Source organism: Aotus nancymaae, unplaced genomic scaffold, assembly GCF_030222135.1.
Source record: "Aotus nancymaae isolate 86718 unplaced genomic scaffold, 86718_ANA_hifiasm-v0.15.2.pri h1tg000076l, whole genome shotgun sequence".
Classification (NCBI taxonomy): domain Eukaryota; kingdom Metazoa; phylum Chordata; class Mammalia; order Primates; family Aotidae; genus Aotus; species Aotus nancymaae.
Genome location: NW_026988491.1, coordinates 126,562 through 148,425, shown reverse-complemented (window position 1 = coordinate 148,425; position 21,864 = coordinate 126,562).

Here is a 21,864-nt window from a genome sequence, read left to right as displayed (position 1 = left end):
GATGTCTCCAACCCCAAACTCCCCTCTGAAAACCAGGCTCTATGACCTGCCCTGCCCTACGGCTCCCCCAGCCCTTTCCTCTCTTTGGCCTTCTGGAATCCCACAGTGTCCAGGTGACATAACAGTTTTCAGAGCTTCTTGGAGGTAGCCGGCTGACCTTATCTTTCTCCCCTGGAGCCTGTCCTCCAGAAGCCCCTGCTCAGTCAGCGGGGGAGGTAGAAGGGTTCTTGGTGAGCTCATTTTACAGGGGCCACCTCCCAGCCTGCTGGGACCGTCTGGTGGCTTTAATTTGGACAATGCCCAGGCCTCGGCAGGGACAGGAAGCATCCTGGAGTGATAAAGATCAGGACTGGCTTGAGAGTTTGCCCAGAGTGCTTTGTGTGAGTCAAACTCCCTGGCGCAAGCCCCGTTCTGAGCAGCTCCCACTTCGGGAGCTAAAGAAAGTACCTCTGCGCCATGCCTGGGGGCGGGGGTCTTCTCTGAAGCCTGTGGTCTAAATTCACTAGTTATCCATATAAGGGGCCCCTCTCTAAACAGCGCACAGACTTTAACTCATTTAATCCTCACAGCGACTTGGTTTTACAAAACAGAAACTGAAGTTTGAATTGGGTAGTAACCTGCCTAAGGTCACACAGCCAAGCGGTTAGAGAGCCAGGGTTTAATATAAGCCACCTCAGTATGAAGCCGCATTCTACATGTGCCCCAAGACACAGAGCTGAAATCTCAATCAATATGTATGTATGCAGGGTGTGATGAACAAGTCTAAAATCATAGCCCAGAATATTAGCACCAGTTATCTTTAGAATGTGGGATTATGAGTTTTATCTCCTTTTTGTTTATCTTACAGTCAGCCCTCAGTATCTGTGGGTTTCACATCCATGGAGTCAACCAAGCTTGGATGAAAAATACTGTTTTTAAAAACTGGATGGCTGTGTCTGTAACGAACATGCAGGTTTTGTTTGTCATTATTCCCTAAACAATATAGTACAACATCTCTTTACCTAGCATTTAACATTGGATTAGGTATCATAAGTAATCCAGAGATGATTTAACGTATTCAGGAAGGTATGCGTAGGTTATATGCAAATACTACACCATTTTATATAAAGGACTTGAACATGCTCAGATTTGGGTATCCAAGGGCGGTCCTGGAACGAATCCCCTAAGTATACTAAAGGACAACTACATTTTCAAATGTTTGACAACAAAAATGAGGCCGGGCATGGTGGCTCACACCTGTAGTACCAGCACTTTGGGAGGCTGAGGTGGGCAGATCACTTGAGTCGAGGAGTTCAAGACCAGCCTGGGTAACAAAGGGAGATTCCGTCTCTGCAAAAAAATTTTAAAAATTAGCCGGCATGGCAGCACATGCCTGTAGTCCCAGCTACTCAGGAGGCTGAGGTGGGAGAAGTGCCTGAGCCTGAGAGGTGGAGGCTGCAGTGAACCATGATCGCACCACTGCACTCCTGCCTGGGTGACAGAGCGAGACCCTGACTCAACAAAACAATAAAACAATAAAAGTGTATCGCTGCATAATAAGGATAAAAACAGCATAAAAGTTATCAATTTGGAAAATGAAAGTCATCTCATGCCAACACATGCATGGTGTGGAGGGCAGGCCAGGTTAGCAGAAGGGTCCCCGAAAAGATAAGATTATGTAATCAACAACAGTATGGGAATGTCTCAGTTCTCTAGAGAGCTCCATGAACACAGTGGGGGTTTTACTTAACATCACCACCCACCCAAATAGAATTGCATGGACACTCCATTTGTCCCAGCATTCACCGTGTGACCCTGCTAAGAGCTCCCAGCAAGGCTGAAAGACAGATATCAGCACCCCCATTCCATGGGTGTGGATGCTGGGGCGGATATGGGAAACTATTCCCATGACTGGGGAGAAAACAGAGCCAGGACGTGACCCAGGACTGCCTGGCTCCGAACCCAGGCGCCGTCTTCCACCATAGGCTGCAGCTGCAGTCACAGGAGAGCTGGCTTCCCAGGGGTGACTCGGACCTCAGGGACAGGAACTGGATGGCACCCAGAGAGCCTCCATGCATGCCCAACAGACTCCAACCAAAGCCAGGGAAGACGGCCCACACCTGCTCTGCTGGGTCAGCCAGCATTCTGGGCATTCCAAAAACTCCTCCGTGCTTCTTGCTTCCTCTCCCCTGCCCCACCGTCCCGCTTCCCTACCTTTTAATGAATTCAACGACAGGGAGGCAGAGGGGCTGTGATTAAGACATCTGCTTGAAGGCAGGACTTGGAAGCATTACTACTGCCTTTCTCGAGTTAAATCTGACAGTAACCAGGCACATCTTGCCTCTCCAAGAAGGTGGTCTGCTGGCTGCCAAATCATCCTGTCTCATCCAAGTCTTAAGTGCATCAAGGAAACGGTTTTGCTTCAAGGCTGGGGGATAACGGGGCCGAGGCTGAGATCAGAGTCCTAGGCCTTTCTCTGCCTCCTCTTCTCTGTCCTTTTAAGAGGGCAGAGGCCAGGCCCCAGGCAGCTCTGAGGCCCAGGGCCCAGCGCAGGCCCTGGTAAACAGTAGGTGCTCAACAAATAAAAAAGATGAAAATCATCAACTATCCCAAGAGAATAAAGGACACATGGCACTGAACTTCTGAGGGGAGAGAAAGTATTTCTGATGGAGTCAGAGCTTTGCAGGAGGAAGACCTGAGTTCAAACTCAGGCTCTGCCGCCTCTTACCCCAAGCTCACAACGCTGAGGAGGGCTTTACCTCTCTGAGCCTCCGTTGCCTCAACTGTAAAGGGGGTTAGTAATACCAACTGCCCGAATCATTCCGGGGATTTCACAAGAAGGCACCTAACACAGTACCTCCCTAACAAGGGACTTGGCACGCAGTAGGCTCTGTCAGCAAATTGTGTTTTTTCTAGGCCCTGTCTTTTAAAAGGCTGGTTTTAACTCTTCCCAGAATATATGACAGAATTAAGAGGCTCTAGAATTTACCTATACAGTTCCTTGTCCTCCTGTAGAAAAAGGCCCAGAGAGGAGAAGGGATATACCCCAGAACACACAGCAGAGAAGCTAGACTAAAACTCAGGAGGTCTGACTTCAGGTCTAGAACCCATTCATTCATTTATTCATTCATTCATTCATTTGTGACAGGGTCTTGCTCTGTCACCCAGGCTGGAGTGCAGCGGCACAATCACAGCACACTGCAACCTCAACCTCCCTGGATCAAGCTATCCTCATGCCTCAGCCTCCGGGGCAGTTGAGACTACAGGTGTGCACCATCATGCCTGGTTAATTTTTTTTTTTTTTTTTTTTTTTTGAGATGAAGTCTCACTCTGTCACCCAGGCTAGAGTGCAATGGCGCGATCTTGGCTCACTACAACCTCTGTCTCCCAGGTTCAAGCGATTCTCTTGCCTCAGCCTCCTGAGTAGCTGGGATTACAGGCGCGTGCCACCTCACCCAGCTAATTTTTGTATTTTTAGTAGAGACGGGGTTTCAACATCTTGGCCAGGCTGGTCTCGAACTCCTGACCTCGTGATCCACCCGCCTTGGCCTCCCAAAGTGCTGGGATTACAGGCATGAGCCACCGCACCCGGCCTAAATTTTTTTAAAATTAAAAAAATTTCACAGGGTCTCACTCTGTTGCTCAGGCTGGTCTCAAATGCCTGGACTCAAGCAATCCTCCCACCTCGGCCTCCCAAAGCACTAAGATTCCAGGCATGAGCCACCATGCCCAGCCTAGGGCTCATTTTAATACATTCTACATTCTCTCTCATGGCCTAGAATCGCTTCACATAAGCACAGTCCAAGGTACGCAGGTCAGCAATCATTCTAGAAACACACACAAGAGCTTTCCCAGTGCTGGGCCCCAAAATGAAAGGGAAAGACAAACTCAGGCAGCTTCTCAGGCCAAAGGGTGCTGGGAGCTCCCTAACCAAGACACTCCCCAGCCCTGCCCAGGGCCCTTGGCAAGGCTGAACGGGTAGTGCCTGCCAAGACTCAGGCTTCAAGTCCAGACAGGCCGGGCGGTGTGAGTGCGCCGTGACCTCAGGGCACCCAATGCACCCGCTGGGCTCCCCTTCTGCAGGGAGGCCCTGCACTCCAAAGTTTCCTTCCCTCGACAGTGCTCACTATGCCATGGGTAAACAGGACTCCCAAAAAAAGCTTTCCTCACTAAGCAAGCGAAACAAAAAGAAAAGAAATATCAACACAAAGTCAGCTGGGAACCTTGGCCCTGGCCTGGGGCCTGTGAAAATACAGCTGTTTCTCCAACAGGCAGAGGTATTGCACTGGAATGAGATTCTCATGTCTTCATAACAAAGCTCTAGTCCTCCCTGCCTGCCACTGGCTGGAAAAGCAAGGTGTTTCACCTCTTGGGGTCTCAGTTTCCTCATCTGTAAAATGGGAATAACACTAGCATCTTTCTTCATAGGTTGTTATAAGGATCCTAAAAATAACACACGAAATTTATGGCACAGAAACTGGCCTAGGAGAAGCAGTGAGCCAATGTTTAGTTTTTACTTTTTATTATTGCCATTGTTGTTATTTCAGCTACCACAACAAGCAAGGTGGGTTTACATTATGATTTATAAAACAATTCTTTTGGACAACTTACACATGTTTTTTAAAAGCTTATTCTTTTTATGGGGGAAGTTTCCCTTTTTTTTTTTTTTTTTTGAGACGGAGCTTTACTCTTGTCACCCAGGCTGGAGTGCAAAGGTGCGATCTCAGCCCACTGCAACCTCGGCCTCCCCGGTTCAAGTGATTCTCCTGTCTTAGCCTCATGAGTAGTGGGCATTATAAATGTGTACCACCACGCCCGGCTAATTTTTGTATTTTCAGTAGAGACAGTTTCACCACATTGGCCAGGCTGGTCTCGAACTCCTGACCTCAGGTGATCTGCCTGCCTTGGGCCCCAAAGTGCTGGGATTACAGATGTGAGCCACTGTGCCCAGCTGAGGTCTCCATTTTTTTTTTTTTTTTGAGATGGAGTTTTGCTCTTGTTGCCCAGGCTAGAGTGTGATGGCACGATCTCGGCTCACTGCAACCTCTGCCTCTCGGGTTCAAGTGATTCTCCTGTTTCAGACTCATGAGTAGTTGCAAACACAGGAGTGCGCCACCACACTTGGCTAATTTTGTATTATTAGTAGAGACAGGGTTTCTCCATGTTGGCCAGGCTGGTCTCGAATTCCTGACCTTAGGTGACCCGCCTGCCTCAGCCTCCCAAAGTGCTGGAATTACAGGCATGAACCACCTTGTATGGCCGAGGTCTTCCAATTTTTAGGAGCCTACTATGTGCAGGAGGCTTTATAAACACTTGCTGTATCTAATCCTACAATGACCTCATGGAAGAAATTTTGGCATCTTCTTTCTGCAGGTGAACTGAGGCTCAGGGAGGTAAAGTCACTCGTGCAAAGCCACACAGCATCAACACGTGGGAACAGGATCTAACACTAGGATTTTTCGGCTCCACCCATCCTGCTTCACCGCCAGAGGGGCACCAGCAGGAGAGATTCAGAGCATGGGGGCTGCTGTCAGATGCATGAATCCACATTCCCCATTCCCAGTAGTATGACCCTGGACAAGTGACTCCTTCTTCAAGCCTCAGTTTCCTCACCTGTAAAATGGAGACACAAGAATCAAATACAACAAGGTATAGGGATAGGGCATGGTGGCTCACACCTATAGTCCCAGCACTTTGGGAAGGCTGAGGCGGAAGAATCGCTTGAGGTTAGAAGTTCAAGACTAGCCTGGGCAACATAGGGAGATCTATCTCTACCAAAAAGAAAAATCTAATTAACTGGACATGGTGGTGCATTCCTGTGGTCCCAGCTACTCAGGAGGCTGAGGAGAGAGAATCACTTAAGCCTGGGAAATGGAGGTTGCAATGAGCTGTGATCACGCCACTGCACTACAGCCTGGGTGACAGAACAATACCCTGTCTCAAAAATAATAAATTAAAAACAAAGTACATAGGAAAATGATGAGTACAGAGCCTAGCACAGAGTGAATACTCACTACATGTTATTTTTGAGGGTTTTTTTTGTGTGCATGTTTTTTTTTTTTTTTTGAGACAGAGTCTCCCTCTGTCTCCCAGGCTGGAGTGCAATGGCACGATCTCAGCTCACTGCGACCTCCACCTCCCAGGTTCAAGTGATTCTCCTGCCTCAGCCTCCCAAGTAGCTGAAACTACAGGCATGTGCTATCATGCCTGGTTTATTTTTGTATTTTTAGTAGAAAGAGCATTTTGCCATGTTGGCCAGACTGGTCTCGAACTCCTGACCTCAAGTGATCCACCTGCCTTGGCCTCCCAAAGTGCTGGGATTACAGGTGTGTGACACCATGCCCAGACCTACTTTTGTCTTATTACAGATAACATTATTATTCTCAAAAGCGGGGTCTGCATAAAGATGAGAGGCAGCCTTGGTTATCTTCGGCAAACTTCTAAAGACAAAGAGGCCAGGCAGAAGCCACCACACAGGTCAAGGGCTGTCATTTCTCACCACTAATGACACAGTGCCCATCTGATCAATGCACAGACAGGAAACGCTAAGAGACATGGAGCCAGCTGCCCAGGGTCACACGGGGAGCCCAAGCCTGAGCCACCCCAGATGCTACCTCCCCACCCAGCTTACTTTGGAAACCCACCCCTGACACCCAGCAGACTCTCATTCTTCCCAGACTTGGCATGAGCCCATTGATATACATGATACTTTTTTTTTTTTTTTGAGATGGAGTTTCACTTTTGTTGCCCAGGCTGGAGTGCAGTGGCGCGATCTTGGCTCACTGCAACCTCCGCCTTCCGGTTTCAAGCAATTCTCCTGCCTCAGCCTACCGAGTAGCTGGGAGTACAGGCACCTGCCACCACGCCCAGCTAATTTTTGCATTTTTAGTAAAGACAGAATTTCACAATGTTGGCCAGGCTGGTCTCAAACTCCTGACATCGTGATCTGCCCGCCTTGGCCTCCTCAAGTGCTGGATTACAGGCATGAGCCACCACGCCCAGCCACATGATACATGTTTATGGACTGAACAACTGAAGGAGAGAGTGAGTGACCTCTAACCCTGCACCTAGCTCGGGTGGCCTCCTCGGATACTCATAAACCTGGGCTCCCGGAAGCTTGCTGAGTGCTTTCATAGTGGTGCCATGTGAGTATTTCTCAGATCAGAGCTCCCCATGACTGTTCTCTGGCTCGATCAGGGCTGCTTCAGGACTCAGGAGGGCTATGTGGTTGGTAAAGGCACTTTGTCCATCCTGAGACCTGCTCTGGGGTGACCTATGCCAGCTGCAGCAGAAGAGGGAAAGCACACCGGCTCAGAAGCAGGGGCCAAAAAGCATCTCCTGCTCATCACTCCTTTCCTCAAGGCCCTGGTGGCTCCCAGGAAGGGAAACAACCTCTCTGGGCCTCCACAGACTAATAATAATACAAGTAATCGTAACAATATCAGCCAAGGCTCATGTAACTTCATTAGCAGGTACTATGTGTTAACACATTACTGCTCGTCAACCTCACGAGGCAGGCTCTATCATTACTCTCAGTTTACAGAGGAGGAAACTGAGGCCCAGAGAGGTTAACTGCCTTACACAAGGCCACACAGCTGGTAAGTGATGGAGCTGGAACTGGAATCCAAGCAGTCTGGCTCCAGGTTCCCTGCAGTATTCCCAAGGGAATGGGTTGCAGAATTCCTCATTCCGCCCCTAGCAGGACTCCTCAGCTCCATGCCAATCCTCACAGCCACCATTTGGTTATCATGCCAAGCATTTCACAGTACTCGTTAATGGGTACAAGCAAGCACGCTGTGTCCCTTTTATAGACAGGCAAACTGAGGCTGAGGGATGTGATGAGGCTGATCAAAGGTCACATGGCTCATAACGGGGACAGCTGAGGTTCAAACCCAGGCCTATCCCTCCCACAGTCTCACCTTGGCGTCGCTGTGCTCTTTCAATCTACTGGCTACAGGTATCACGGCTCAGAGAATTATAAACCAGTTCCAGCACAAAAATCATCATCAAGACAATCATCTCTCATTTCCCACCTCACATCACAGGTATAAAGCACCTCCTTATGTAGTAATATCTTTGAGCTTCCCAGCAGCTCGCCAGAGAAGACAAATTATTCCCATTTTCCAATGAGGAAACTGAGACTCAGTTAGTGAACTGCCTGGCCCAGATTATAAACTCAAACCAGGTCTCCTTACTCTGAGCCTTTGCTCTGAGACCACTTGTCCCACACAGATCACAAGCCATGATTCTTACCCGTGCCCGCCAGAAAGACCCTCTACTCCTACAAGGACCCGTCCTACCCCATCAGAAACATGATTGTGGTAGGTTCTATTATTGTTCAGCAAATATTTATTCAGCCTCCATGAGAGGAGTAGACTTCAACTCATTGATGTCAGCCTTGCCATGTGACCTGCTTCAGCCCACAGCTTCTCAGTTCAGAAAGAAGGCTTCTGTTGAAGAACACACCCTGGCTAGCTGCTGCCTTTCAGCCTGGGAATCTGGATGAAGATTCATGAGGCAGACTTAAACCCAATCCAAAGCCTGGGGTCCAGCCTTGCTGGCAAAGCCTAGCTAAGCTCAGCCAAGCTACCTGCTGACTCATGAACATGAAACAAATGTTTGCTGTTAAAGACCACTGTGATGTAGGTGTTTGTTACACAGTATGATCACAGAAAAGCTTCACTAATACAGGGACCACGTATTTCCAGAAAGACTCACGTGTACACGGGCAAATATCTTCCAAGATACAGTCCCCGGCAGTGTGTATTAAAACCCAAGGGCCAGGCTGGGTGTGGTGGCTCACATCTGTAATCCCAGCACTTTGGGAGGTTGAGGTGGGAGGATCACTTGAGGAGTTTGAAACCAGCCTGGGTAACATGGTGAAATCCCATCTCTACAAAAAATTAGCCAGGCATGGTGGTGCATGCCTGTAATCCCAGCTACTTGGGAGGCTGAGGTTGGGAGGACCACCTGAGCCTTGGAAGTCAAGGCTGCAGTGAATTGAGATCGCAGCACTGCACTCTAGCCTGGATGATGGAGCAAGAGCCTGTATCCAAACAAAAACAGCAACAAAAAGAACTCCAAGGGATTAAAAAATATTGTGCCACTTATAAGAACTCTCACCTTCCCTCAGGCCAGCGGCCTGAGTACAGTGATGCGATCTTGGCTCACTGCAACCTCTACCTGCTGGGTTCAAGTGATTCTCCTGCCTCATCCTCCCAAGTAGCTGGAATTACAGCTACCACACCCAGCTGATTTTTGTATTTTTAGTAGAGAGGGGGTTTCACCATATTGGCCAGGCTGGTCTCGAACTCTTGACCTCAAGTGATCCACTCGGCCTCCCAAAGTGCTGGGATTACAGGAGTGTGCCACCGCGCCCGGCCTTATTCAGCTTTCAAAAAGAATGAGGTACATCAACACAATCTGAAATGGAAAAGTCCCCAAATCTTTTTTTTTTATTGTTTTACTTTTTTGAGACAGAGTTTTACTGTTATTGCCCAGGATGGAGTGCAATGGCACCATCTCAGCTCACTGCAACCTCCACCTCCCGGGTTCAAGTGATTCTCCTGCCTCAGCCTCCTGAGTAGCTGGGATTACAGGCATGCATCACCACATCCAGCTAAATTTTTTATTTTCAGTAGAGACAGGATTTCTCCATGTTGGCCAGGCTGGTCTTGGTCTCCCCACCTCAGGTGATCCACTCGCCGTGGCCTCCCAAAGTACTGGGATTACAGGTGTGAGCCACCACACCTGGCCCCAAGTCTATTATTAATTCCCATGTGAAATTCTTTATTATTGTTGTTACTATTGTTGTTAAAAGAGTATGTTTACACATGTGGATTCGTTGTTGTATTTCACAGCTATGTCCTGAGCACCAACTCTGCGTCTGGCAGTACCAGTTAGGAATAATACAAAGAGCAATGAAGGTAAGTAGGGTTTCTGCCTCCTAGGAGCTGAACGTAAGGGGAAAGTCATTAAAAATACTAACTCCACAATAACCACTACTAGTAATAATGAGGATAATAACAGCATCAACACATACTGAGCACATAACCATCTGCCTCCCCACTCTTTGACAAGGAAACGGGCTCAGAGAAGTTAAGTCACCTGCCCAAGGTCACACAGCCCCTAAGTGGCAGAGCTAGGATTCAACTCCTTCCATCTGGCTCCAAATTGAAGGTAAGAATAACCTTGACCATTTGCAGAGTATAATAGGAATGTGGAAGGAAGTAAACAGAGCATGTGTGTGTGCAAAGTTTCTAGATTATCAGGAGAGGCTGCTGGCTCTTTCAGAAGCAGGATTGGAAGTCTGGGTTAGGAGACTCACTTTTTACTTTCTAGAATATTATTTTGCCATCTGGGAAGGGCTCAGTGTATTGTACATTGTTTTCGTAATACAAAATAATTTTGATGTGTTTATCATTCTGACTCAGTCATGTAAACATCCAAAGATCATGCTTTGGAAATGTATTTCATCTTCTTAATAGAGACAGGCTACAGAACATTTCAAAGGTCACTTAACTGGGCAATTAACGAATGGAGCTATGATAGCTTCTACCGAGACGTCAGCTCCATGATGATTTGCTCGCTTGTCTCACCTTGCCTTGCCCTCTTCCTCCTCATGCCGTTGACCAGAGGATTCCTAAGGGCAGGTGATCTTTAGAATTTTTCACAAGTTGAGTGCCTTGCCCACATAAGATGCTCAGTAAAATATTCGTTGCATTGAAGGAAAATGTGTGTGGGGTGTGTGTGTGTGTGTGTGGGTGTGGGTGTGTGTGTGTGCGTGCGCGCACCTCAATTCAGTTTGTTAGCTTCCCTTTGCTCTTCTTTTTTTTTGAGACAGAGTCTTGCTCTTTCACCCAGGCTGGAGTGCGATACGCAATCTCAGCTTACAGCAACCTCCACCTCCCAGGTTCAAGTGACTCTCCTGCCTCAGCCTCCCAAGTAGCTGGGATTACAGGCGCTAGCCACCACGCCCAGCTAATTTTTTTGTATTTTTAGTAGAGACGGGGTTTCTCCATGTTGGTCAGGCTGGTCTCAAACTCCCGACCTCAAGTGATCTGCCCGCCTCAGCCTCCCAAAGTGCTGGGATTACAGGTGTAAGCCACTGCGCCCAGCCTATTTTTACTTTTGAGACAGTCTCGCTCTGTTGCCCAGGCTGGAGTGCAGTGGCACGATCTAGCTCACTGTAATCTCTGCCTCCCAGGTTCAAGTGATTCTCCTGCCTCAGCCTCCTGAATAGCTGGGATTATAGGCACCTGCCACCACGCCTGGCTGATTTTTGTATTTTTAGTAGAGACGGGGTTTCACCATGTTGGCCAGGCTGTCTTGAACTCCTGACCCCAGGTGATTCGCCCACCTCAGCCTCCCAAAGTGCTAAGATTACAGGCATGAGCCAGCACACCTGGCCTTAAATTGTTTTTTTTTAGAGACAGAGTCTCGCTATATTGCCCAGGCTGGTCCCAAACTCCTGGGCTCAAGCAATCCTCCCATCTCAGCCTCCCAAAGCGCTGGGATTACAGATGGGAGCCACTGAGCCTGGCCTTAGCTTCTTTTTAAATGGCAGCAGTTTGAGTAGTAAGACCAGGCAGAAGCACCCCTCCTCATGCTGGGGGCCGCAGAAGTGGGAAAGGCATGGCTTTGAGGCAGGTAGCTTTGGGTTCAAATCCCAGCTCTTCCACTTTCCAGCTGCGTGACCTCACAGCAAATAAGTAACCTCTTGAAGCCTCAGTTTCATGAACTGTAAAGTCAAGGGTCTCAAAAACAGGCACCACCTAGGTTTGTTGTAAAGAATAAAAAAGTGTGGGTGGATCACCTGAGGTCAGGAGTTCAAGACCAGCCTGGCCATGATGGTGAAATCCCATCTTTAAAAAAATAAAGAAAGAAAGAATAAAAAAGGAACAAAAGAGCTTAGCCCGGATTCTGGCATAACAGTGGCTGCTCTGACGCCCTATGTGCCTTACCTACATTCTCCCCAGTCCTCCTATTTTACAGAGGAAGACCCTGGGATCCCAGGGGGATGTGGCTTGTCTAGGTTCACACTCCTATAATCTGGAGGGGTGAGTGGAAGGAGTATGAACTCCTGGACAGGGATGCTCCTGCCCTCCTCTCTGCCCTAAACCTGCCAAAGCCTTCAGGTTTAGGTATTCAGGAAGAGTCCAGGGTATAAAGAGAATTTTTGCTGCCCATGGTCTAACTTTTATTCATTCAGCACACCCTGAATTCTGGGTATTTCAAGTAGCGTGCGGTTCTTTTGCTTCTGCCTGGAATGCCCCCAGCCTTCCCTCCTACTCATCCTTTAAGACTCAGCTCAAGTATCACCCGTGCTCAGTCCCCCTCTCCCCTCAACACACATACATGCAGCAGGTTGAGCAAAGCACCACCCGCCTGGAACTTATCCTGATGACAGGCTATCCTGATAATAATCACACCCACCCCTTACAAAGCACCGACACAGGGCCTAGCACTGGCCATGTGCTTCTTCGTCAAACTCACGTAATAACCCTTTAAGAATGGGGGCATCCTATCATGAGCCCTCTTTACAGATAAGGAAGTCGAGCCTGAAAACCACAACCATGCCCAAGGCCACAGTCAGGAGAGGGCAAGGCCAGGGTTTGCCCCCAGGTATCCCTGACTGGCTCCCTCCCTTCTATCCGTTTCCTCCTGGAAGTCTCCTTCGGTTTACCCCTACTGCACCCAATTCAAACCCACCTGCCCCTGTTGCTTCTCCACTGCTTAACCTTACTCCAAATAGCCACTAGTTGCAAGTTGGAAGTGAGTTCAAATTCCTGCTTTGGCACTGCTGCCTGGCAAAGACCTCACTACACCACAGAGCCCTGCATCCGTGAAGTGGGAATAATGTGCCCCACGTCTCCCCACGGGAAGTCCTTGAGGACTGGGATGTTTTATGTCCACCCCTGGGCAGGCAGGCAGAGGGTTCTAAAGCAGGTGTGCTAAACTGAATTAAGTACTGATACCACCTCCTCTGCGGGGTTTCCTTCCCCCGGGTAGACTGTTACACCCACCTTGAGGAAGGGATCTTCAAAGTGAGTGGCTCTCTAAATATTACACTGATCAATGTCAAAAGTTGTCAACGAGCACCCTTTGACACCATTGCCCCATCTCTAAGTCCAGTCCACCATGGTCTCTCACCTGGATTTTTCTAGCAGCCTGCTTACTGGCCCCCAGCCTCCCCACTGGCCCCCAGCCTCCCCACACCAGCCAGGGCAAGCTTCCCAAAAAACACATCTGACTGTACCCCTCACCTGCAGAGAAGCTTCCACTGGGATCCACAGCGCCCCACGCCCCAGGAATAAAGTCCAAACCACTAAGCATGGCTGGCCTGCCCCAGTCAACACCCTAGGCACTCCCCTACCACCAGGCCTCTGCACAAGCTGTTCCATTTCCACGGACAGTAACACCAAGTTCTTCCCATTGGCTGACCAGAAAACTGAACTCTCTGACTCCTATCCCTCCTTACAGCCAAAGGCATCAGCCTTTCTTCGTACGATCATCGTTCTCCCCTTCCAGACAAGTGCCTATGTTCACAAACGCACATAAAGTTAAGGACATAAAGTATCCCCTTAAGGGTGTGGCTGTTAGCCTCATCTTTGACACAGTTGTCTTGAAATATTTATTGAAGGAACAAATGATAAATAAATGAATGAATGAATGCACATATAAAATATCCCTGTAAGGCTCTTTTTCTGAGTTGGTTAGAGATGCAGCCTGGTGAGGAGAAATGCTCAGAGCCAGACAACTGGCTCCTTCATTCTCCTGCCACGGTCAGCCTTGAATAAAAAACAGCCCTGGCCGGGTGCGGTGGCTCACGCCTGGAATCTCAGCACTTTGGGAGACTGAAGTGGGCAGATCACCTGAGGTCAAGAGTTTGAGACCAGCCTGGCCAACATGTTGAAAACCCATTTCTACCAAAAATACAAAAATTGGCTGGGTGCAGTGGCTCACACCTGTAATCCCAGCACTTTGGGAGGGGAGGATCACGAGGTCAGGAGATCGAGACCAACCTGGCCAACACAGTGAAACCCCATCTCTACTAAAATACAAAAAATTAGCCAGGCATGGCAACGCATGCTGTAGTCCCAGCTACTCAGGAGGCTGAGGCAGGGGAATTGCTTGCTTGAACCCGGGAGGCGCAGGGTTGCAGTGAGTGGAGATTGCAGCCAGCCAAGATTGCGCCATTGCACTCCAGCCTGGACTACAGAGTAAGACTCCATCTCAAAAAAAAAAAAAAAAAAAAAATAGCCCCTAGGACCTCCATGGGGGTAGAGGCAGCTTCCAGCCTCTGAATCTAAGGTGAGAAATGTAACCCCAACATCAAGAATCAGTACTAGACTAGCAGGCAAGCTGACTGCTCCATAGATGGAAAATAACTCCAAGAGGACAGATCCCAAGTTGCCCTAGGCCACGCCATTTCTACAGCACTCCAGACATGGTAGGTGCTCAATACACGCTGGCTGATGGAGCCAACCTGTTCACGCGCCCAGCTGAATTATATGCCCAGACACTGCACTGAAACTCTGCACTTCTCTTGGGTAATTGCACCCTTTCAAAAGCATGCAAATCCTTTAAAAAGGTTCCCCCTTCCCCCACCAGAACCACCAAGATCTGGGCTTGTGTCTGTACAAATTCCTCAGGAACTGTCCCTGGCTGCTACAGGAAGGAAGGAGGCGCCAGTGTCTGGGGTGCACACGTGTTTGTCCAGGAGCCTTGATGGATTCGCAGAGGGAAAGCTAGGCCACGGGAGAAGCCTTGTCCAAATGTCCTGGTTACTCATTAGCCAAACTTCAGAGCTTCCCTCTGTCGGGGGGGGACCAGAGGGGCAATTAACTCATTTGGAAGAAAGGCTAAGCTAAATATCTCTCTAATCCTCAAGTTTCAAAAGACAGCAAGTAGGGTTTCTGGAATCTTTAGATATTGTAGGGCAAGCACAGGGGATGGGGCACGGGAAAGGAGGGGCCGTAGACTGAGAGAGGCACTGATACTTTTAGAGCCCCTACCTGTTTCATACCCTTCATCCCGATCCATCCTGCCAGCCTCCTAGAAGAGGGAGGATGCAGACCCTCCTAGGCCAAGCCCATTTGGCCCGGAGAATTCCTATCTGGACTCAGGTTAAGTGTTTTCCTCAAGGTCACAAAGAAGCTGCAAAGAAAGTGTTTTTCTTTGTGCAACAGGTACAGTCCTTTCCCTTCCAAAATATAATGGCTGTTCCTGGCTACAGAAAGTTCAGTCCCGGCAGGCAGGAAGCCCTGGCCACCTAGGCATCGCGCGGCTCCGAGGTCAAAGCCTGCTCCAGGACTGGACAAATAGCAGGGTTTCACGGCGCAGCGCCCCCACTCCCAGGCGAGTGTGTGACAATAGGGCGTGAAAAGGTCAGGTTCGGCTGGGGGTCAATGAACCGCTTCCCATCCTGGGGGCCCCACCCGAGAGCCCGGGCGGGCCGCGCCGCCACCGGGGCGGGGACCACCCGGGGCGGGGACCACGCGGGCCTGCCTGGGAGCAGGGGTACTGAGTCTTAATCCCAACAAGGCGCCTCTGCCCTGTGAAGATGAGCGGAAGGGGGTGCAGGCCAGGCCAGGCCAGGAGGACGCGTCCAGAGCCTCGGCGCCCGAGGGGCCCCGCGCCGCCCTTCTCACGCCCCCCGAACCACCCCCGCTGTCTTCCGGGCTCCCTTCGCCCGGGGCTCGTCTTGCTCGTCGCCCTTGCTCCACATTGTCCACCTTCGGGGCCTCCAACCCGCACGGATGTCCAGACCCTAGCAGCTCCAGGCTAAGTAACCCAGATCTCCAGAGATCCCTCAGCTCCCGGCCACCGGATCTCTCTGAATCCATTCCCAAGGCTCAGCCTGGCATGGGAGGAGATTGAGCCTCTCGCTCCCAATCCCGAATCACCCTCCGCCGTCACCCCTGACTGGGGATCCAGTGGGACCCCAGGCCTCCAGCGCCCGATCCCCTCCAGGGATCGACTCCCAAGTCGCTAATCAGGTGGCACGTGATCCATTGGTTACCCTGTGCGGGATCTTCCCGCGGGATCCACTCCCAAGTCTCGGGAGACGGATTCCCCGGCTCCCAAACCGGGATCCTCCCTCCCCGCAGCCCCGGAGTCTGGGGAAATCCTCCGGGTCCCCGCCTCTTCCCCGGCCAACTTTGCCAACTTTTCTCCCGGGGCCTCGGCCGGGCAGAAACTTGGCGGCCCTCGCTAGCCGCCGTCACCCCCAGCTACCTCGCGGGCCGGGGGCTGGAGGCGACCACCGGCCCCCACTCCCCACAGCCGCTGCGCAACCTACCGTGGAGCCACCGCCAGCCCGCGCCGCGCCGCCACCTGCCCGCAGCCCGCGGCACCTGCCCGAGGCGCCCGCAGCCCAGCGCAGCCTAGCCTGCTGGGGGCGGGGCCTCGGGCGGGGACGCGCCCCCGTCACCATGGGAACTGCAGGCGGCCGCGCCTGCGCGGAGGGGAGCAGAGCCGGCAAAACCCGAGTCGGCAGTAGCGCCTGGGCCTGGGATCTCTCCGGCGGTCAGAGGTCACGACTCGCCCGAACACCCCTCCCGGAAACGTTCCTGCCCCTCGAGCCCCGAACCCGCTCGGTCCAACTGGGAGCGTTGCTCCCGGTCCCCTCCCGCGTCTCCTGGATGTTCCCTAGTCACCGGCCAGGATCCCCCACCACGGGCAGCGACCCGCTGCCCAGACTGCGACCCCGAGCCTAATGCAACCCAGGAATTCAGGAGGCGCTCCCTAAATGTAGGCTTGACTTGCCTGGGTTGCAGGTGCCGGCCTGGGGGACTGGCAAGGTCTGTGCGTGGTGCTGGCGCCCCCTCGCGGCAAATAGGGGGACTGCACTCGGCAGTTCACTCCGCTGGGGCGCCTACCATATGGGAATCTTCCTGCCATTGTGTTGGGGTGTGGGTTGTGGGGTAATGGATATAGGAACTTGTGGACAAGTTGAGACAATTGTAGGAAGCCGCCTCTGAAAGAGAAAATACCTGTTTTGTTATCCTTTACTCATTTCATTCAGCAGATCTTTATTAAGCACCTATTGCATGCTGGGAGCTGGAGACCCAGTGGTGGGCAGCTGGCAAAATCCAGGCTGTTGTGCAGCTTACAGATATCGAAACAAACAATTTCACGAGTATATCTATTGCATCTGTGACATGTGCTCCGATGGGAAATGTACAGAGCATGAATAACTGGAGGACCTAAAATCAATGTGCCTTTACTATAAGCAAGATAGGCAATAAAGTTGAGAAAGAAAAGGACATCACATTGTGTGGCTTCAGGAGGATTGGTGGGAAGACTTCTTGCCTCATCTTGCCCTTCAGTTGATGGGTGTGTGTGAAAAGCAAGGGCAGCTCCTGTTACACACCGTTTCCACTGCAACCCTTTTGAAGGTCTGATCACCGTCAGACCCAAACAGGGTACACCCTGTTTAGCAAACAGTAGCCTGAGAACCCCCAGCTGACTTGTGCACAGTGCTGGAACCCAGAAATTGGGGGAGAGGTTCCATGAAGTCTCATATCTCAGAACATTCTCCTTATTATCTGGGTATCTTGAGTACAATCATCAAAAGAATCAAACCCAGCTGCTTTTACAATGACTACCACTTCCAGAGAGAATTTTGTGAGTAGGAGACCAGGAATGGCTGGATTGAAACTTAAAATCCTTCAAAATTCATGGAAGTCAGGCTTTTACCTGACATGTGTATGTTATACCAGCAAAGGCAAATCACTGTTGATTGTCTGTTCTTCTCTCTAGAACTCCTGGAGGAAGGGACTTCTGTCTTTCATTCAATCCCAATTCCCAGTGACTAGAACAGGGCTTGGCACATAGTAGGTACTCAAAGAATATATGCTGAGTGCATGAATGACCAATAGCTGATGACATGCCATCTGCTGCCCCTCCTCCCTAACTTTATGGGAGCTTCCTGTCTCTCCTGGGCAAATCTCCATGAACCAGAATGCGTAGGCTGGGGGTTCTGTTTAACGAAATGTTCGTGTTTCTCAGTTACCTAGCCAATGCTGTCTTCAACCTTGGCATCTTCTCTCTATCCCAGAACATAAGGATGGGAGGGGACAAGACAGTCCTCCTGCCACCCTACCCCCCACGGACACTCCAAACCCAGACATTTCCCCAGCCCTAACCATCAACCCCCCTCTCCACCCCAAGAGATGTCCAGCCCAGGCCAGGATAGAAGAGAGCTCTTCTATTCCTGTCAAGCTTCAGGAGGATTCCAGAAGTGCTGAACTACAACTCCCAGAGTCCTCCTGAACCTGGACCCAGAAGGGGCAGGACTTCCTGCTTCAGCCCCGCCTTAGCTGGCTCCCCTTCTATTCCTGTGTCTTCCCACCTAGGTGAGAGGTGCCACCTCGCACATACCCAGAGGTAAACCCTGACCAAAGAGGTGTCAGGTTGTACACTGTTTCCAGAGGCAACACCCTTCCCTCTCCCCATCTCACCACTCCCAGCCCTGGCTTTTCTCTTTCTGAGAATAGAGTGCAGTGCTTCCCCAGGGATTTTCCCAGCACCCTTTCCTTGCACTCTTCTGCCTCCTCCTCCAGGAAGTCTGTCCTGATTAGCCTCTGTCAGCTCTGTCCAATAGAACTTTCTATATCTGCATAGTCCAACATTAGCCACAGATGACTACTGAGTACTTAAAAGGAGGTCAGGGAGACTGAGGAACTAAGTTTTATATTTTACTTAATTTTAATTAGCGTAATTTTTTTTTTTTGAGACAGAGTCTCGCCCTGTTGCCAGGTGCCAGGCTGGAGTGCAGTGGTGCGATCTCAGCTCACTGCAACCTCCACCTCCCAGGTTCAAGCAATTCTCCTGCCTCAGCCTCCCAAGTAGCTGGGACTACAGCTCGCCACCACGCCCAGCTAATTTTTGTATTTTTTTAGTAGAGACGGGGTTTCACCATGTTGGCCAGAATGGTCTCAATCTCTTGACCTCGTGGTCTGCCCGACTCGTCCTCCCAAAGTGCTGGGATTACAGGTGTGAGCCACCGCGCCCAGCCAATTAGCATAAATTTTAAAATCCACATGTGGCCCTGGCTAGCATATTGGAATAGAGTATAGCTCTACACCTCACACACTCCTTGCAAAGACCATGTTCATGCATTTTCATTGATGCATATTTATCCATTTTGTTTTTCCTAAAATTTACCTGCATCTCAAGGGTGAGAACCAGTTTGTTCTTTGAGATGTTTTCCCTCAACTCTAGTCCTTTGCCCATGCCATTACCCCTGCCAGGAAGCCTTTGCCCTTTGCCTCCCCATCACCTCGTTAACAGCTACATGTCCCTGGGCGGGGCGCAGTGGCTCATGCCTGTAATCCCAGCACTTTGGGAGGCTGAGGCAGGCGGATCACGAGGTCAGGAGTTCAAGACCAGCCTGGCCAATGTGGTGAAACCCCGTTTCTACAAAAATACAAAAATTAGCCAGGCGTGGTGGTGTGCACTTATAGTCCCAGCTACTTGGGAGGCTGAGGCAGAAGAATCACTTGAACCCAGGAGGTAGAGGTTGAAGTGAGCTGAGATTGTGCCACTGCACTCCAGCCTGGGTGACAGAGCGAGACTCTGTCTCAAAAAATAAATAAACAAAAACCCAACTGCATGTCCCTCAGATCTTAGCTTCTACATCAGTTCCTCCAAGAAGCCATCCCTAACCACGAAAACTACCAAAACTGATTAGATGTTGAAGCATCTGGGGCTGGTACCCACACCCATTAAAGTGCTGATCACACTGTAGTATAATTGCCCAGTGACTTTTATTTTCTAGGCTAAGTCCTTGTGGGAAGAGGCCAGTGTATTACCTGAAATGGAGTTGACACCCAATAAATATTCATGAAGGTCAATGTTGGGTAAATGTTTTCACGTGCTGGAATCCGGCTTTTGCTTCACGGTAATGATACTAATAAAGGCTCTCATTTCTTCAGTCAAGTATTTTGCCTGTGCTGTCTCATTAAACTCCACAACAACTTATAAGACATGCTCTATTATTATTATTATTAGACAAAGTCCTGCTCTGTCACCCGGACTGGACTGCACAATCTTGGCTTACTGCAGTCTTGCCCTCCTGGGCTCAAGCCATCCCCCTGCCTCAGGCTCCTGAGCAGCTGGGACCGGAGACATGTACTACTATACTCAGCTAACTTTTGTATTTTTGTAGGGACGGGATTTTGCCATGTTGCCCAGGCTGGTTTTGAACTCCTGGTTCAAGTGATTCACCCACTTCAATCTCCCAAAGTGCTGGGGTTACATGCATGAGCCACTGTGCCCCGCTGAGATGTTCTATTATTTACCCTTTTACAGATGAAGGATCTGGAGCTCAGAGAGATTAAGTAAGTTGCCCAAGGTCACTCAGCTCGCATTTCAGCCTGGATCCCTGGAAAACAGAGCCCAAGGCAAATTTTATGTGCTAATGCTTTATTAGGGATAAAATCCCAGCTCAGCAGGCCAGGCGCAGAGGCTCACACCTGTAATCCCAGCATTTTGGGAAGCTGAGGCGGGCGGATCACCTGAGGTCGGGAGTTCGAGACCAGCCTGACCAAAATGGAGAAACCCCGTCTCTACTAAAAATACAAAATTAGCCGGGCGTGGTGGCACATGCCTATAATCCCAGCTGCTCCGGAGGCTGAGGCAGGAGAATCACTTGAACCGGTAGGCGGTGGTTGCGGTGAGCCGAGATCGTACAACTGCACTCCAGCCTGGGCAACAAGAGTGAAACTCTGTCTCAAAAAAAAAAAAAATCCCAGCCCAGCAAGGGTGAAGGGAAGGGGACTTCAAGGCAAGGGAGGAGGGAGAGCAAATATAAGACATGCCTTACTAGGCTGGCTACAGAAGCCACGTGAAACAGACCGTGGAAGGGATGACGGAAGGTCAAGGACTTCATTGGCTGGAGCCTCCCGCCTCCGTCCGCCATTAGTCACAGTTGGGCCCAACAGTGTTATCTGTGCCTCCAGACAGCCCCAAGGGAAGTCAGTTCCACCTGAGCCCAGATGAGGAGGGTCCAGGGCTCCCTCCCTTAAATCGGGTCAGGTCTGCTTGAATGACAGCGGGAGATGCAGGCATAGGTGGCCGAGTGACTGCAGCAACTGACCCAAGCCGCCCACAGGCAAAAGCGAGAAGAGGCTGGATCTTGTCTGGAGCTAGTGGCTGCTGGGGAAGGACGCAGCTGAGCACACCTGAGAAGGTGCATCAGTCAAGCCTGATACCGCAAGTCAACATCAGAATGAAATCCAGATCCAGTTTAGGCTAACTCCAGTGCCCTTCAATATATATTGATTGAAAGGGGAAAAATGGATACATGAATGACTGAGTGGGGAAAAAATCCTGGCAACCACCACTTCAGATGCCCTCATTTTACAAGTAGAGAAACTGAGGCCAAGGAGGCAGAGAAGCCCCAACTCAGGTCACACTGACTGAGGTGGCAGAGCTGGGACTTGAAGCCTGCGTCTCAGGCTTCACTCAGATTTTCTGCCTCTAACTGGCTGGAAACCTCCCGCTTCCAACAATGCCAACTGCTGGGTGCTCATTCGTTAAGCTACAGGGAAAAGCTAGCATGTCCTGTACACTGAGGTGGTGTCTCTTGTTCTCACCTTCCTAGCAGCCATCTCCCCTCTGCCAACAGCATCTCCGTTTTCCTCCAGGGAAGAATCCCATCCCCTACACTCAGTCCATGTAGTTTCAAGGGGGGTAAGCCTCCTGACACCCTTACTTGGGTGTCAGTTTCCGAACCTCAACCCTCAACCCTAGGACACAGGATGTAGGTCTGGCCAGTAGGACCATACTATTTGCCTGACCACAATGATTGGCTCCTGGGGGGCATGTGCTCCAAGTTTGTCCAGGTGTTGTTAATCACAACACCTGCTGCAATTG